This window comes from Chlamydotis macqueenii, unplaced genomic scaffold (genome assembly GCF_036417535.1).
Source record: "Chlamydotis macqueenii isolate bChlMac1 unplaced genomic scaffold, bChlMac1.mat HAP1_SCAFFOLD_90, whole genome shotgun sequence".
In the NCBI taxonomy this organism is placed as follows: domain Eukaryota; kingdom Metazoa; phylum Chordata; class Aves; order Otidiformes; family Otididae; genus Chlamydotis; species Chlamydotis macqueenii.
Genome location: NW_028239265.1, coordinates 398 through 18,461, shown reverse-complemented (window position 1 = coordinate 18,461; position 18,064 = coordinate 398). Strand labels below are relative to the sequence as shown.

Below are 18,064 nucleotides of genomic sequence, written 5' to 3'. Positions count from 1 at the left end.
GCAGAAGGCAGTCGCCCTGCAACCGGCGAACAGCGCACATTCGCGGCTACACGCGAGCTGGCCGCACTCGGAGCTTTCGCGGCTCTTCTCTCGCTCTTTCCCGCAGAGCTCCGGCGATGCACAACTCGAACCGCGAAAGCCGCAATGAGCTTTGTGCAAGCTGCGCAGAAGAAACAAGGCACTAAACCGGCAAATGTCCAGCTAATCTCCAACGTGAAAAGGCTCAGCAAGGAAAGCTCTTGCTAACAGCCCAGAAGCATTGCGACGCTTCTCTGGATGATTTGCCCACCAACACTTCACATCAGCTCAAGCCGGCTGCCCGGAGGAAAAGAGGCTAGGAAAGATCGTAGCAGGCACGGTTGTTGCTGCACGAGAAGTGCCTGCTCCGGAGGCTTCTTGCGAGCAGCGCTAAAAGCACGCGAACATCGCGTTTCTGTGCTTTCCTGAACAGCTTGCGCTGGGACAGTTACAGCCGTGTTTTGCAAGCTGTCCGGGGTTCTGAGGCACTAAAAGTGCGGATGTGTGGCGACTGTGCAAGACGAGAACCGGCTGCTCTGAAAGCCCTTCCTGCTCGTCACGTACGCTTTCTAGCAGCTCTACGGACACACACGCGTCAGCCTCTTCACTGTCCTACACAGCTAGCACGCTGGCAGTTACCGTCAACTTGGAAGCAGCCGCGCAGAAGGCAGTCGCCCTGCAACCGGCGAACAGCGCACATTCGCGGCTACACGCGAGCTGGCCGCACTCGGAGCTTTCGCGGCTCTTCTCTCGCTCTTTCCCGCAGAGCTTGGCGATGCACAACTCGAACCGCGAAAGCCGCAATGAGCTTTGTGCAAGCTGCGCAGAAGAAACAAGGCACTAAACCGGCAAATGTCCAGCTAATCTCCAACGTGAAAAGGCTCAGCAAGGAAAGCTCTTGCTAACAGCCCAGAAGCATTGCGACGCTTCTCTGGATGATTTGCCCACCAACACTTCACATCAGCTCAAGCCGGCTGCCCGGAGGAAAAGAGGCTAGGAAAGATCGTAGCAGGCACGGTTGTTGCTGCACGAGAAGTGCCTGCTCCGGAGGCTTCTTGCGAGCAGCGCTAAAAGCACGCGAACATCGCGTTTCTGTGCTTTCCTGAACAGCTTGCGCTGGGACAGTTACAGCCGTGTTTTGCAAGCTGTCCGGGGTTCTGAGGCACTAAAAGTGCGGATGTGTGGCGACTGTCCAAGACGAGAACCGGCTGCTCTGAAAGCCCTTCCTGCTCGTCACGTACGCTTTCTAGCAGCTCTACGGACACACACGCGTCAGCCTCTTCACTGTCCTACACAGCTAGCACGCTGGCAGTTACCGTCAACTTGGAAGCAGCCGCGCAGAAGGCAGTCGCCCTGCAACCGGCGAACAGCGCACATTCGCGGCTACACGCGAGCTGGCCGCACTCGGAGCTTTCGCGGCTCTTCTCTCGCTCTTTCCCGCAGAGCTCCGGCGATGCACAACTCGAACCGCGAAAGCCGCAATGAGCTTTGTGCAAGCTGCGCAGAAGAAACAAGGCACTAAACCGGCAAATGTCCAGCTAATCTCCCACATGAAAAGGCTCAGCAAGGAAAGCTCTTGCTGCTCTTCACTCGCTCTTGCTAACAGCCCAGAAGCATTGCTACACTTCTCTGGATGATTTGCCCACCAACACTTCACATCAGCTCAAGCCGGCTGCCCGGAGGAAAAGAGGCTAGGAAAGATCGTAGCAGGCACGGTTGTTGCCGCACGAGAAGTGCCTGCTCCGGAGGCTTCTTGCGAGCAGCGCTAAAAGCACGCGAACATCGCGTTTCTGTGCTTTCCTGAACAGCTTGCGCTGGGACAGTTACAGCCGTGTTTTGCAAGCTGTCCGGGGTTCTGAGGCACTAAAAGTGCGGATGTGTGGCGACTGCCCAAGACGAGAGCCGGCTGCTCTGAAAGCCCTTCCTGCTCTTCACGTACGCTTTCTAGCAGCTCTACGGACACACACGCGTCAGCCTCTTCACTGTCCTACACAGCTAGCACGCTGGCAGTTACCGTCAACTTGGAAGCAGCCGCGGAGAAGGAAGTCAGACAATTACTCCAACACCTGAAATGCCTGCTCTAAAAGTTCTTGCTGCTCCTCACCGACTCTTCCCACCACATCTACAGGCTCAGAAACATTGAGTCTCTGGGCTTTCCTCCACCAGCAGGACTCTGACACTTACCATCACCTAGAGCTGCTGCACAGTGAGAAATAAATCTTAAAAATCACTAACTCAGACGATTGCTTTAACACCAAAAGTGCCACCTCTGAAAGTTTACTGGTGTACATGGTGGCAAAAGTCGGAGTCCTGATTGTCTAGGAAAGAACGGAGCCCCAGTGTTGCTGGGCTTGTAGATGCGGTGGCAAGAGCCACTGAGGGGTTTTCAGAGCTGGCACTTCTGGTGTGGGATCTATCATCCAACGTTCATGATATATAAGAGTGTTTTCACTGGGCGGCCATAAGTACACCGTGGTAAACGTTGGAGTGCTGGTGTTCTAGGAAATCTCGCAGTCCCAATATTTGTGAGCCTGTAGATGCGGTGGCAAGAGCCGGGCAGGAGAAGCAAGAGCTTTCAGAAATGTCACTTCTGGTGTGGGAGCAGTCTTCTGACTGTGTGATTTTTAAGATTTTTTTCAAAAGGGACTGCTGAGTTGAGGTGATGGTAGACGTCGGAGTCCTGGTGTCCCAGGAAATGCCGGATCCCCAATGTTTGTGAGCCTGTAGATGTGGTGCCTAGAGCTGGTGAGAAGCAGCAAGACATTCCAGAGCTGACACTTCTGGTGTGGGAGCAGCTGTCTGACATTCACCATTTTTAAGCTGTGGTTTAACACTAGGCGGACAGCTCGAGCTGGTGTTAAACGTCGGAGTCCTGGTGGTCTAGGAAATCCCGGAGCCCCAATGTTTCCTGGCCTGTAGATTTTTTTTATGCCTGTAGATCTTTACCACCCTGTCCTGGTGGTCTAGGAAAGCCCGGAGCCCCAGAGTTTGGAGCCTGTATGTGTGGTAGCAAGAGCCGGTGAGGAGCAGCAAGGGTATTCAGAGCTGGTCACCATGTAACAAAAGGTTCAGGATTTTTAAGATTTTTTCCCACTGAGCAGTAGGGACTGTTTCTCACTCCTTACAAATGAGTCCTTCGTCAGGAAAAGAAAAAAAAAACAGACTTCCTCTTCCATTAATTGTTTCTCTAAGCTATATGGGTACATGACTATGTTTTATAACTGTATTCTTGTCCTGTTTCTGGCTAGGATAGAGTTAATATTTACCTGAGCTGGGTGGAGTACTGAAGCTGGTAGCCCCTATGGCTGGGATAGTTAACTAATCAGCTAACTGCTGGGGCTCAGTATGTAAGTGAGGAGGGTGGTGAAAGGAGCCTCCTGCTACGTGGAAGAAACTAGGTGTGGAGATTTGTTGTAAGCCATTATACTATATTTGTATTGCATCACTGTTTTGTTTTCTTCTGTCATTACTGTTAAATTTACTTTTTGTTCAATCTCAACCCACGGGTTTGGTTTTTTTCCTGGTTTTCTTTTGTTTACCAAATCTCCCCCTGTTCTCTTGGAGAGTGGGGGGGGAGTGAGAGAGAGACTGCGTAGTCTGGTCCCGATCGGGGCTGAACTACAACAATTCTTTAAGAGCATACATATATAGTTGTGATTAACTTATTGTCCCCTATATCAATCCCCCCTTTTTATCACACTAAGTAAATTCTTTTACTTAAACAGTTTCCCTGAATGATATGAAGCATCATACATGGTTTTGTTAGTGGGGGGGGGGCTAAGGTGGTAGCTTCTGTAGGAAACTGCTAGAAGTCGCTCCCCTTTGTTCAGTGGACTCGGCCGGGCCTAGAGCGGACCCGCTGCTGGCCAAGGCCAAGCCAATTGGTAGCAGAATGTCCCATGATAATGCCTCTGTGATAACGTATTCAAATAGGGGAAAACAGAAAAAAAAAAAAAAGGGAGAGATGTGAAGCAGCTGAGCGGGGGGCAGAGGCACAGAGGGGGAGGCGCAGGCCTTATGGGCCTTGCAGGCCTCACCCTCTGGCCTCTCGCCAAGCCGCTGACTGGGCCCGAATTGGTCCGGCCCGGCTGCAGGAAGTGGAGAGGAGAGGAGAAGTGAATAAGATGTAAAAAGGATCCTGAGAGACATCTACCAGCCTGTTGTGAGGAACGGCTGCAGATGCCCAGGTCAGTTCAGAAGGAGTGGGAGGAGTAATGCGGCTCCTGGCCAAGATTCCCCTGCAGCCTGTGGTGACGACCATGGTGGAGCAGGTTGTCCCCCTGCAGCCCATGGAGGTCCACGGAGGGGCAGAGATCCACTTGGAGCCCATGAAGGATCCTGTACTGGGGGAGGTGGATGCCTGAAGGCAGCTGTGGCCCATGGAGGGCCCGCTGGGACAGCCGTTCTGGAGAGACTGCACCCCGTGGAAGAGATGACCCATGCCGGAGCAGTTTCAGGAAGGACTGTGGCGTACGGGTGGGACCCCACAACAGAGCAGGGGAGGAATGCGAGTTCTTCCCCCAACCATGAAGCAGCAGTGTAAAACAACGCGTGATGAACTGACCGCAATCCCCATTCCCTCTTCCCCCTCCTGTGCCACTCGGGGGGGGGAAGGTAGTAGAGATAATGTTAAGCTTGGGAAGAGGGAGGGGTGGAGGGAGGTTATCTTGTTCTCTGTCTCATTATCTTGCTGTTTGTAGTAATAAATGAATAGTTTTCCCCAAGAGGAGTCTGTTTTGCCCGTGATGGTAACTTTAAGGATTTCTCCCTGTCCTTATCTCAAACCTCGAGCCGTTTTTCCTTACGTTATCTCCCCCTGTTCTCTCGGAGGGTGGGAGGAGTGAGAGAGAGACTGCGTAGTCTGGTCCTGATCGGGGCTGAACTACGACAGTGTTACTTTCTTAAACATTCTCCAAACCCATAGGTACAGCACAATAGTTAATATTAATAAAACCCCTAAGCTAATCAATAAGATCACAACGGGGCGCACCATAGTATTAAGGATCCCTGTTGCCTCTGTCCCAGCCCCACTCATGCCCTGAGTACATTTCCATTTTGTGCATAACCACAGTGGCCAAGTTTAAGCCCGACCGTTTAAAAGGTGGTCCCATGCTTCCTGTAAACCCAAGGGAGGCGTGAGACCACGGCCATTTGGTGTCCTTTTGATTACAAGTTGGTGGTAAGATGCAGGAAAATATTGTAAGCCCAATCACAATTCCAATTAAACAATTGGTCATTTTAGGATTTAGTTGGTCTAGTGGATTAGTACAGCTACTTCTGTAGATAATGTACTGCCTTTGGTGACCTGCTAAAATGGGTTTTATATTTCCTATAATAAAATGACAAATAAGATATAAACTGCACCGATGACAGATTTGGGCGAGATTAGTTACTGGCCGGTCCCGGTTTCTTTGTCCGGTATCGTTTGCTGTGGTGTCCCTCCGGTTCACTACTGCACTGTTCCCGCCCTTATCCGTTCGAACGAGTTTAAGTCTCAAGTCTTCGTTGTTGTCTGGAGTTACTTTCCACAAGGTTGCAGAGGCTCTCTTGATCCGAGTATGGTGTATCCAGGAGTTCTGTCCCTTTACCTTAATTGCCGTGTAGGTGGTGAGGAGGACTTGAAAAGGTCCGGCCCACTGTGGTTCCAGAGTTTTTTCTGTAAGAGACTTAACATATACATAGTCCCCTGGTTGTATATCGTGAACAGGCCCATCCAGACCCCTACGACGTGTTCCCATTGCATGTTTTTCAATTCTTTTTAATTGTTTGTTTAGTGCCACCATATAGGAGGTCATTAGTTCTTCACCAATTTGTGAAGACGTTCCCTTTTGTACCCCATAGGGTCGTCCATATAGAATTTCGAATGGACTAAGCCCTTCTCTTGCTCTTGGTCTGGTTCGTATTCGTATAAGAGCTAATGGTAAAGTTAGATTAGTTTCCTGACCCAACTTGACAATCTGTTGTTTGATTGGGTGATTCATTTTCTCCACCTGGCCACTTGATTGTGGTCGGTAAGAGGTATGTAATTGCCACTCTATCCCTAGATGGTGGCTAATTGCTTGTACTATTCTGGACACAAAATGTGGTCCTCTATCCGAGGGCATTACTGCTGGGACTCCAAACCTAGGTACTATTTCCTGGAGCAGTATTTTGGTTACTTCCCAGGCTTTAGCAGTTCCGCACGGGAAAGCTTCTGGCCAGCCTGAAAAGGTATCCGTAAGTACTAATAAGTATCGATACCCCCCTTTTCTAGGGAGTTCTGAGAAATCAATCTGCCAACGTTGTCCCGGACCATTCCCCTTTCCGATTTTTTCAAGTTTCGGCCCTTTTACAACTTTAGGATTAGTCTGGAGACAAAGATCACATTGTTGAGTTACTTGTCTAGCGGTAGTGTCTAAGTTTCACGCTATTATGTTCCTGATGAGATCTTTATATAGGGCTTCTGCCCCCGCCTCCCCCCAGTGTCTTTTTCTATGTTCTTCTCGGACTACTGACCATATCATGTAGGAGGGAATTACTACCCTCCCGTGTGAGGGGTAGTAATTGGCCCACCCTTCCTCATTATATGACCCCTTTAGATCATTAATAAGTTTGCCGACTTCCTTTGTGTATTCTGGTTTACCTTCTAGAAATACCTGTCCATCAGGTATTAGCGCACCCTCTACCTTGATTGTTTCTCTAGCTGCTTGTTTTGCTTCCCTATCTGCCAGCTCATTTCCTCTTTCCAATTCTGTGCTCACTTTCTGGTGTGCTTTAATATGCATAATTGCCACCTTTTTGGGAAGCTGGACTGCATTCAGGATTTTCAAAATCCCTTCTGCGTGTTTGATGGTTTTTCCATGAGAATTTAACAGTCCTCTTGCCTTCCATATTGCTCCATGGGCATGTACCACCCCAAAGGCATATTTAGGGTCAGTCCAAATGTTTACAGTCCTTCCCTGGGCTCTCTCCAGGGCTCAGGTAAGGGCTATGATCTCGGCCTTTTGGGTTGAGACATCGGCTGATAGTGGCCTGGACTCTATCACCTTTTCAAAAGTGGTAACAGCATATCCGGAATGTCGCCTTCCATTTAACATATAGCTGCTTCCATCGGTGAACCAATGTTCGGCTCCATCGACAGGGACATCTTTAAGATCCGTTCGACTAGAATACATGGTTTCAATTGTTTCCACGCAGTCATGACTCACCGGCTCCCTGATGTTCCCATCAAGGAATGAGGCCGGATTGATGATGTTTGTGGTCACGATTTCAACATCATCCTGTTCAACCATTATAGCTTGATATTTCAGGAACCTTTGTGGGGAAAGCCAATGCCCTCCTTTTGCTTCAAGGACCGCAGATACAGTCTGGGAAACTAGGACAGTCATTTTCTGGCCTAGAGTGAACTTTCAGGCTTCTTGAATGTTTAGAATGACAGCTGCTACTGCTCTCAGACAGCTGGGCCACTGTCGTAGTTCAGCCCCGATCGGGACCAGACTACACAGTCTCTCTCTCGCTCCCCCCACCCTCCGAGAGAATAGGAGGAGATGATATAAGAAAAACGGCTCGAGGTTTGAGATAAGGACGGGAAGAAATTTGTAAAGTTACCGTTACAGGCAAAACAGACTCGACTTGGGGAAAAACACTCATTTATTTCTAAAACTAGCAGGAGAATGAGACAGGGAACAAGATAACCTCCCCCCACCCCTCCCTCTTCCCGGGCTTAACATTATCTCTACTACCTTCCCCTCCCGAGCGGCATGGAGGGGGGGGTCGGGGGCGGTGGGGGGGGGAATGGGGGTCGCAGTCAGTTCATCACGCGTTGTTTTACGCCTCTGTGTCATCGTCGGGGGAAGAACTCCTTGCATTCCTCCTCTGCTCCAGCGTGGGGTCCCTCCCACGGGCCACAGTCCTTCGTGAAACTGCTCCGGCGTGGGTCATCTCTTCCACGGGGTGCAGTCCTGCGAGCGACGGAGGAACGTACGACAAAAGACTCAATATGAGTAATAAGCGTAGTTCGATTTATTAGTCCCGGGTGCACATATTTATATTGCTAAGATAAAATATGCCTACTAGTCATTGCGTGATTGGCTTAAGCTCTAATAGTTACATTTGCATATCCTTCCTACTTGCAGTTAGCTAATCTGGAAAGTCCCGTTAACCTGAAAGTCCCGTACTTTTCATGTTTTCACTTTCTCAGAGTTGTTTACGATCTTCTTCAAGGTTGCTTCGTTTACTTTCTCACAGGAAGCTTCATTACTTTCTCACAGGCGGCCTCATTATTTTCTCACAGGTGGCTTCAGTACTTTCTTACAGGCGGCTTCATTACTTTCTCACAAGCGGCTTCAGTGATGTCCTTGAGGCCTGCTGCTCACAAACATAACAATTCCATTCGGTCTGGATTGTTCACTAAGTGTCCCTGATACTCCAGGTATCCAACAAATCCCCCTTTTTGTTTTGAACAATCCAGACCCACTTATGCGCTAATAACAAAAAATCAATGGCTGCTAGATTCTGCAAAAATATCATGACGCATACTATCCATGTCTTCTAATAATCCTGATAACATGCTAGAGGTTAAATTCATTTGCTTTTGTGCCCAACAAGCTAATTTATTTAAGTTAGCTAAAGCTTTTGCAGTTGCTGCCCAAGGAACAAATAAAGATAATGCTATCCGCTCAGCTGTACCCAACAGGGTTAAATTGCCGTCACAATGGGGAGTCAATACTTTTAGCGATCTTCTTGCTCGAGTGTGATTCCGTAATGTTCTCATAGGTGGAGCAAACATTATCAATTTTCCAAAATAACATGGTCCTCCTATGGCTCTTTTGGGTACTCCTGACCTTATTTTACTACAATATCAACTAGGTTCATGTAGGCCTCTACTGAATCTCCCTTTTCTTCTTTTTTTTTTTTTTTTTTTTTTTTTATGAGCCAGATTGTCTGTATTGAGTTGTTAATCATTTTTTGCAAGCATGGTATGTTATGCCTAGTATGATGCCTAGTATCATAATTCCGATTTTAACCAAGGACAGCAACCACCCAGTTATGCCACACACAAGCTTAGTTAATAAAATTACTGATCACATGTTTATGCATATTCATGATTACAAAGCAAAGCTAAGTTTCAGTACCTTCTAGTAATTTTCTACTATAACATTTTTCTACTATTATGGATATAACAACTCCAGTAACTTTCTTATCTACAAGAGCAATGACTAGTTTTCTGCAGGCCTCTGTTGAAACAAGCCATAAATTCTGCTAACAATGTTTTGTATCTTAAAGCTTCCCTTCTCATTCCATGGCTTTCTTCCTGAGAGCATGATTGCATTCCTCCCCCAAGGTCGGTGTGCTTTCACTGATACCATACTGGCTCAGCGAAATACCACATCTCCCCCTTCTTTGTTTAGGAGAAGAGGCTTGTTTCAACGCTTTATCTATTAAAGTTTGCACACATTTTAAGACACAGAATTATAGATCAAAATACATATATAAAAGGAATGAATAAGCATCCTACAGCTATTAGTAACAAGCTTTTATCAAGTCACCAAAAGATGTCTGAATATATCAAAACCATCACTTTGTTGCTGGTTTTGTACTCCTTTTTGCAAGTTTTGAATACTTTTGTGAATAGATTCCGAATGATCAGACAGATTCATGCAGCAAAGCCCATCAAAATCCTGACAACCATGATTTTGTGCTAATAATAAAAAAAATCTATTGCTGATCTATTCTGTTACTAACCCAACTATGCCAAAGACACCGCTGAGCAAGAGGATGTTTATCAGCCGGGTCAGAGCAGAGAAGGGAGGCAGGCGCAGCACCTTCAGGGCGTCCCCTGTTGTAAATAAAGTGTGCTCTGGGTCTGTCCTCTCCCCTTCGCTCCGAGCCACCTCTGTTTATACCCTCAGCAGATTCAGTGAAAGAGTCCTGACTAGGTGTTGCTGCATGCGTGGCCAGCGCATACAACAAGGCCTGACTAGACGTTGCTGCATGCGTGGCCAGCGCATGCAACAAGGCCCGTCAAATATGTGCTCTGCGGGCTAACAGCGGTTCTGTTTTGTAAAGTAGCATAGTATATAGAATCTACATCAGTTAACAGCGTTGATAGTGCCGATACAGTTGTATTTATTTGCTTAGCAAGCCAACAGTCCAATTTATTTAGCATAGTTAATGCCTAGGCACTTGCCACACCAGGTGTAAAGACTGAAGCAGCAATAATTTTACTTAGTTTCCAAAACTCTGTATTATCTTGGCAACCAGATTCAATGCTATGTATGCTTCGTTTAGGTCTTTTATGCTGTCTGGATTTTGATATGTGCTCGCATGATTACGTCATGCTGTGTCGTTGCAATGTATAGATCTTAAAGCATTTACAATCATTACCCCTCTAGAAACATTAGCTCTTGAATAGTTAAAAAGAAATAGAAGTCCATCTTTACTGATCCCAAAAAGTTCCATCTTTTGTAGTTTTAGCACTCAGCACTTGTGGTTGCTGCTGTTTTACACAGAGTTGCCGTCCTACCGGTATCTGGCAGGTCAACCAAACATGTTCTGAAATACCCGCAGATGATACAGACAGGGATCCACTTGTTTACTGCTCCTGTAAAGACATAAGCGTATCCCTTCCCCCATGTTATAAGAGGGAACGGTCCTTCCACTTATACAAAGCTCGACTCAGACAGGAGTATCTGTTAACCATGTCAGGGGCGGGGGGGTGGGGGCGCCTGGCGGCGGCTGTGGCCCAGACATATAAGAGGAAAGAAAACTAAAACCTGAGGTTTAAGACAAGAATAGGGAGGGATCCTTAAAGCCACCGCTACAGGCAAAACAGACCATCACTAAAACCAAAGCAGGATAAGGAAAAAGGGAGCAAGACAACCTCCCCCCACCCCTCCCTCTTCCCAGGCTTAACACCATCTCCACCTCCCTCCCCTGCCCCCTTAGCGGGACAGGGATGGGGGGCGGGGGGGGGGAAAGAGGGAATGGGGGTTACAGACAGTTAATCACGCGCCGCTTTATTGATATCAACGGTTTAACGGCTGCACCTACAGCAGCAGCCATGACTGTAGCCTTTTCTTGTTCTAACATTCGCTCAGCAGCTTCCAGCAGTTGCCCTGTACTAGATCCTTTTGGCAGCACACTGAGGGCTCTCTTAGTTTTTTGGGTTTGTTTTTTGTTTTTTGTTTTTTTTTGATTAGCATTATTAAAGGCAAGCATATCTAAGAACTTTGCTTTCATGTCATCATCCAGATCAGGGTGAGCCATAATTGCAGTGTGCAACCGATCAATAAATTTCCCATATGGTTCTGTGGGACCTTGTCTTCTTGATGTAAAGGCAGGTCCAGACTTTTCATCGTGCACCCTAGCAAGCGCTCTATAAGCCAAATCTTGGCCCAGTTGTAACACTTTGGTAGCAAATTGCGCTTGCCAATCAGATCGTGTGTAGTGTCCCGCTCCCATCAGCATTTGAGTTTGCACCCCGAATAATGGATCACCCTGTTGTCGAGGCGTTGCAGCTGCCCTATCACAAGCAGCCTGCCAGTACTGAAAGAACTGCAGCTGCTGCGACCTGGACAATCATTCTAATATCATAAGGAGCTAACAACTGTGATGAAAAAATATGCTGCAACACAGATTGAGCATATGATGATTTTAGCCCATACTGAGTAACTGCACTTTTAGCTTCCTTCAATATTTTCCAGTCTAATGCTTTCCACACACTTTTCCCAGTATTATCAGTCACAACTGGAAATGCCATAGGAAAAGGCTCTCCTTCTATCAAAGCATCTCGAATCACCTCTTTCCACTGCACTATCGGATTCAAAACCCCGGCCCCTCCCGCCGGCGTCCCTTGCAAAGGTGCAAAAAGACTGATCTCACCCGATGCTCCGTTCGGAATGAATAGGTTGGATGCTGACAGGTCTCGATGCGGCACAGGCGAAGGAGTTGACAAGTTTCCCAGTGACACTTCTAGGCGAATCTCTAGGGCTTCCAGTCTTTTTAGCGTCTCTTCCAGCTGTGCGTCCTTGGAGCCAGATGAATGTTCATCCCCCTCCTCCTCACGCCGTGGTGGCAGGGAAGAAGGTGGTAACGGGGGATAAACCAGAGCTGTTGGTGCCGGCGAAAAGGCTCGTGACTCTGAGTCTGCACTGGCGCAGCGTGGCGGGGTGCCTGGCGGTGGTACGTCTGATGGTGGTGAAAAGCCTTTGGCAGTTTTTCCCTCTGGTGCCCGCATATCTATAGTTATAGGGGCTGTGGCTGCAGTTCCTGGAGTCCTTGCTGGGGCTCGAACCCCCCCACCCTCAGCACGAGCCGGGGCGGCGGCAGGGCTCGTTAAACCCGAGAACAGCATGCTGGTAGTGGAGGTGGACCCGTCGGCTGGAGTTAAGGCCGCAAAAGCAGATGCAGCAACTGAACGCTCGGCTTTCATGCTTATCAATGTTTCGTTCATTAGCTTCCACACGGTGGAGATCCCTTACTTATTTCATCCCACAGCTTTTTTCCTATCTTTTCCTGTGTCGGGAGTTCAAAAGGATCATCAACTGTGGGGATTAATTCCCTTTTCTTTGCCCACTGCAGCAAAGCTTCTAGGACGGCCGAGTCATAACTCAGTCCTCTCATAGAGAGCATAATAATTCTAGGGCTACCTCCTTTTCCATTATTGCCGGCAGTTTCACAATTGGTGCTCCCTGATTAAGGCACCCCTTCTACTCCCTGATTAAGTACTCACTATTGGTGCTCCCTGATTAAGGCACCCCTTTTTTGCAGCTTGTCCTGTAGCCCCACATTAACCCCCAGTTGCACCCATTAACCCCCAGTTGACCCCCATTGACCCCTGTTAACCCCCATTAACCCCCAGTTGACCCCCATTAACCCCCAGTGACCCCCAGTAACACCTGGTTGCCCCCATTAACACCCAGTTGACCCCCATTAACCCCCAGTTGACCCCCCGTTGACCCCATTAACCCCCCGTTGACCCCCATTAACCCCCGTTGACCCCATTAACCCCCAGTTGACCCCCATTAACCCCCAGTTGACCCCCCGTTGACCCCCATTAACCCCCAGTTGACCCCCATTAAACCCCAGTTGACCCCCCCGTTGACCCCCATTAACCCCCAGTTGACCCCCATTAACCCCCAGTTGACCCCACTGACCCCCATTAACCCCCAGTTGACCCCCTGTTGACCCCCATTAACCCCCAGTTGCCCCCATTGACCCCCAGTTGCTTCCCATTAACCCCCAGTTGCCCCCATTAACCCCCAGTTGCCCCCCATAAGCCCCCCATTGACCCCCATTAACCCCCAGTTGACCCCCATTAACCCCCAGTTGACCTGTGACCCCCATTAACCCCCAGTTGCCCCCATTAACCCCCAGTTGACCCCCTGTTGACCCCCATTAACCCCCATTGACCCCCAGTTGCCCCCCATTGACCCCCAGTTTCCCCCATTAACCCCCAGTTGCCCCCCATAAGCCCCCCGTTGACCCCCATTAACCCCCAGTTGACCCCCATTAACCCCCAGTTGACCCTGTCGTCTCTCTGTTGACCCCCCCACCCCTCCCCCCCCCCCAGTTGACCCCCCCGCCCCCCCGTCCCCCCACCTCGACCGCCATCACATCGCAGCGTCACCCTACGCACCCCTCCCCCCCTCCAACCGCCATCGCTTCACCTCATTGGTCCCCTCGCCCGCCCTCCCCCCACCTCGACCCCCGATTGACCCCTTGCCCCTCCCCCCGTCGCCCCTCCCCCCCCCGCCCCCCGCCCCTCCCCCGCTGGTACCAGTACCCCTCCCTGGAGCAACTGGCCGAAATCGTCCCCTGCGTCCTCCGGCACCTCAAGTGAGTGGGCGGGGGGGCGCCCCACGGCGCTGTGGGGCGGGGAGGGGGCCCCTGACCCGTAGCGGGACGGGACGGGGGGGCGGGGTCAGCACCGGCCTGACCCCGCCCACCCCCCCAGCATCGCCAGCGTCGTGGGCATTGGGGTGGGCGCCGGCGCCTTCGTCCTGGCTAAATTTGGGGTGAGATGTGGGGCGGGGCGTCGGGCGGGGCGTGGGGCAGGGCGGGGGGCAGATTTGGGGGGAATGCAGGGCTGCGGGAATCTCGGGGGAGGTTCTGTGGGGCTGGGGGGGGTCGCTATGGGGCTGGGGGGGTCGCTATGGGGCTGGGGGCGTGGCTGTGGGGCTGGGGGGGTCGCTATGGGGCGGGGGGGTCGCTATGGGGCAGGGGGGCATGGCTGTGGGGCTGGGGGGTCGCTATGGGGCTGGGGGGTCGCTATGGGGCAGAGGGGCATGGCCGTGGGGCGCTATGGGGCTGGAGGAGGTTAGTGGGGTCTCTGGGCACTTGTGGGTCGCTGGGGGGTTGGGGCTCGGCTATGGGGCTGGGGGGTCGCTATGGGGCTGGGGGGGTCGCTATGGGGCGGGGGGGCATGGCCGTGGGGCGCTATGGGGCTGGAGGAGGTTAGTGGGGTCTCTGGGCACTTGTGGGTCGCTGGGGGGTTGGGGGCTCGGCTGTGGGGCTGGGGGGTCACTATGGGGCAGGGGGGCGTCGCTATGGGGCTGGGGAGTCGCTATGGGGCTGGGGGGTCGCTATGGGGCTGGGGGGGCATGGCCGTGGGGCGCTATGGGGCTGGAGGAGGTTAGTGGGGTCTCTTGGTTGGGTACTTGTGGGTCGCTGGGGGCTCTCGGGGGGCGTGGCTGTGGGGCTGGGGGGTCGCTATGGGGCTGGGGGGTCGCTATGGGGTGGGAGGGCGTGGCCGTGGGGCGCTATGGGTCTGGCCCCGCCCCACAGCTGCTGCACCCCGAGGCGGTGGAGGGGCTGGTGCTGATCAACATCAACCCCCGCGCCAAGGGCTGGGTGGATTGGGTGGCGCACAAGGTGGGCGGGGCCGGCGGGTGGGAGGCAGCAATGGGGAGAGGGGTGGGGCAGAAGGGGGCGGGGTTTGGGGGGGGTTCCCTGCTGCTGGCCCCGCGGCGCTGTGGGTCGCTTGGGGTCGCGTGTGGCTCACTGTGGGTCCCTATGGGTCGCCGTGGGTCGCTGTGGGTGGCGGTGGGCGGCCGTGGGTCACTGTGGGTCCCTACGGTGTCTGTGGGTGGCTGTGGGTCGCTGCGGGTCCCTACGGTGTTGGTGGGCGGCTGTGGGTCGCTGTGGGTCCCTACGGTAGCTGTGGGTCGCTGTGGGTCGCTGCGGGTCCCTACGGTGTCTGTGGGTCGCTGTGGGTTGCTGTGGGTCCCTACGGTAGCTGTGGGTCGCTGTGGGTCGCTGTGGGTCCCTACGGTGTCTGTGGGTCGCCGTGGGTCGCTGCGGGTCCCTACGGTGTCTGTGGGTCGCCGTGGGTCGTGGTGGGTCCCTACGGTCGCTGTGGGTCGCTGTGGGTCCCTACGGTGTCTGTGGGTCGCTGTGGGTCCCTACGGTGTCTGTGGGTCGCCGTGGGCCGCTGTGGGTCCCTACGGTGTCTGTGGGTCGCTGTGGGTCGCTGTGGGTCACGGTGGGTCCCTACGGTGTCTGTGGGTCGCTGTGGGTCGCTGTGGTGTCTGTGGCTCGCTGTGGGTCGCTGTGGGTCACTGTGGGTCACTGTGGTGTCTGTGGGTCGCTGTGGGTCGCTGTGGGTCGCTGTGGGTCCCTACGGTGTCTGTGGGTCGCCGTGGGTCGCTGTGGGCCGCTGTGGGTCCCTACGGTGTCTGTGGGTCGCTGTGGGTCGCTGTGGGTCACGGTGGGTCCCTACGGTGTCTGTGGGTCGCTGTGGGTCGCTGTGGTGTCTGTGGGTCGCTGTGGGTCGCTGTGGGTCACTGTGGGTCACTGTGGTGTCTGTGGGTCGCTGTGGGTCGCTGTGGTGTCTGTGGGTCGCTGTGGGTCGCTGTGGGTCACTGTGGGTCACTGTGGTGTCTGTGGGTCGCTGTGGGTCGCTGTGGGTTGCTGTGGGTCCCTACGGTGTCTGTGGGTCGCTGTGGGTCGCTGTGGGGTCGCTGTGGGTCCCTACGGTGTCTGTGGGTCGCTGTGGGTCCTACCGTGTCTGTGGGTGTCTGTGGGTCGCCGTGGGTCACTGCGGGTCGCTGTGGGTCCCTACGGTGTCTGTGGGTCGCTGTGGGTCGCTGTGGGTCGCGGTGGCTCCCTACGGTGTCTGTGGGTGCCGGTGGATCGCGGTGGGGTCGCCGTGGGTCGCCGTGGGTCCCACGGGTGCCCCCCCAGCTGTCGGGCCTGACGTCCTCCAGCAGCGAGCTCATCCTGGCGCACCTCTTCACGCAGGTCGGGCGGGGGGGCACTTGGGGGTCCCGTGGGGGGCCACTTGTGGGTCCGGGGGCCGCTTGGGGGTCTGGGGAGGGCCACTTGTGGGTCCCTGGGGGTCAGTTTTGGGGGCCCTCAAGGGGCACTTGGGGGGCCTGTGGGGGGCACTTGGGGGGCCCAGAGTCCACCTGGAGGCCCCAAGGGCCACTTGTGGGTCGGGGGGGGCACTTATGGGTCAGGGAGCTCAGTTAAGGGTTGGGGGAGGGTCACTTGTGGGTCACAGGGTGGGGGCGGGGTGGGGGCGGGGCTGTGACATGGGGGCGGGGCAGGGGCGGGGCGGGGGCGGGGCTGTGACACGGGGGCGGGGCAGGGGCCGGGGCAGGGGGCAGGGCGGGGGCGGGGCTGTGACGCGCGGGCCGCAGGAGGAGCTGGCGGCCGCCCCTCCCCCGGTGCAGCAGGCCCGGCGGCGGCTGGGGGCGGCGCCCAACGCCCCCCCTGCTCTGGGCCATGTACAACAGGTACTGGGCAAACTGGGGGCGCTGCGGCGGGGCTGCGGGGCACTGGGACTGCCCTCGGAGCACTGGGATCGAGCTGGGATTGAACTGGGAGGGAACTGGGAGGGGCTGGAATGGAACTGGGGGGACTGGTGGGGACTGGGAGGGGACTGGGAGGGACTGGGAGGGGACTGGGACTGGGCTAGGAGGACTGGGACTGAACTGGGATTGAACCGGGGCGGACTGGGAGGGAACTGGGGGGGCTGGGAGGGGCTGGGAGGGACTGGGATTGGGCTAGGAGGACTGGCATCGAACTGGGATTGAACTGGGATTGAACCGGGGGGGACTGGGAGGGAACTGGGGGGGGACTGGGACTGGGCTAGGAGCACTGGGATTGAACCGGGGGGGGGACTGGGATGGAACTGGGGGGACTGGGGGGGGACTGGGGGGGACTGGGGGGGGGACTGGCAGGGGACTGCGAGGGGACTGGGGGGGACTGCGAGGGGACTGGGGGGGACTGGGATTGAACTGGGATTGAACCGGGGGGGATTGGGAGGGAACTGGGAGGGACTGGGACTGGGCTAGGAGGACTGGGACTGAACTGGGATTGAACCGGGGGGGACTGGGATCGAACTGGGGGGGCTGGGAGGGACTGGGAGGGGACTGGGGGGGGTCTGGGATGGGATTTGGGGGCACTGGGATCAGACTGGGATGGAGTGGGAGGGTACTGGGGGAAACTGGGATCAAACTGGGAGGAATTGGAATTGAACTGGGATGGAGCTGGGGGGGTACCGGGGGGCTGGGAGGGACTGGGAGCAACTGGGATTGAGCTGAGGGGAACTGGAAGGGAACTGGGAGGGACTGGGAGAGAACTGGGAGGGAACTGGGGAGAAAACAGGGGGAACTGGGATCAAACTGGGAGGCACTAGGATGAACTGGGACATCCCCCTTGCAGCCACGGGGACCTGGGCCTGCAGCGCAGCGGGGCCAACAGCCTGCGGTGAGTGACCCCTGACCCCTGACCCCACGTGACCCCCGTGACCCCACGTGACCCCCGTGACCCCCCGCGACCCCTGACCTTTGCCCCCCCAGCTGCCCGGTGCTGCTGGTGGTGGGCGACAACTCCCCCCACAAGGACGCCATGGTGAGTGACGTCACTGGTGATGTCACCGGGCCTCCTGTGATGTCACCGGGCCTCCTCTGAGGTCACATGACACCCCCCATGGGGTCACACAGGGTCAGAGGTCATGGGGTCAGAGGTCATGGGGTCACAGAGGGTCAGAGGTCACAGGGGCTCAGAGGACTGCTGGGGGGGGGGACCGGGCCTTACCGGGGTCGCGAGGTCAGAGGTC

The 18,064-nt window shown here is 54.1% G+C and overlaps 1 long non-coding RNA gene across 1 annotated transcript; it reads left to right on the top strand.

Moving 5' to 3' along the window:
• Positions 1 to 14,783: 14,783 nt before the first annotated feature.
• Positions 14,784 to 17,858, top strand: LOC147595982 (uncharacterized). The gene is made up of 5 exons (XR_015261668.1): positions 14,784 to 14,871; positions 16,183 to 16,239; positions 16,641 to 16,736; positions 17,668 to 17,712; positions 17,805 to 17,858. It is a non-coding gene; the product is annotated as an uncharacterized LOC147595982 (long non-coding RNA).
• Positions 17,859 to 18,064: the final 206 nt, after the last annotated feature.